Raw genomic sequence first — 382 nt, 5'->3', positions numbered from 1 at the left:
GGAGAGGAGTCCTACCTGGGCAAAACTGTATGAACACAGAAGGGGAGTTACTTAAACATTTGCAAAGTACTTGGAAACATTTGGAGGAGTGGTGCTGTAGAGTAAGGCTGTCAAATGTACTGCCTCTGAGCCATATCTAGCCCAGAGCACTGCGTTGTCTAGCCTCCCAGAAGAGCTGGACATTTGGGGGTAAGAGGTGACTGATGGCTGAATTATTCCCCAAAGGCCACCACTATCACATCCAGATCCAGCCCACAAGGATGGGTGATACCCCTGCTGTAGAGGTACAAAATGAGATACCTGCTGCTAAGAAAAAGCACATGTTGTAAACAGCTGGAGTGCTTACTGCCAACACCTTTGTTTTAGACACATTAAGAGGAAG

At 47.1% G+C, this 382-nt stretch overlaps 1 protein-coding gene across 4 annotated transcripts in view; it reads right to left on the bottom strand.

Moving 5' to 3' along the window:
• Positions 1-382, bottom strand: part of CEP170B (centrosomal protein 170B) — an 82,115-nt gene that overhangs the window by 13,751 nt on the left and 67,982 nt on the right. The gene's annotated exons all lie outside the window — the stretch shown is intronic.

This window comes from Alligator sinensis, unplaced genomic scaffold (genome assembly GCF_000455745.1).
Source record: "Alligator sinensis unplaced genomic scaffold, ASM45574v1 scaffold890_1, whole genome shotgun sequence".
Lineage (NCBI taxonomy): Eukaryota > Metazoa > Chordata > Crocodylia > Alligatoridae > Alligator > Alligator sinensis.
Note: the sequence above shows the minus strand (reverse complement) of the source record. Positions and strands in the feature narration are given on the sequence as shown.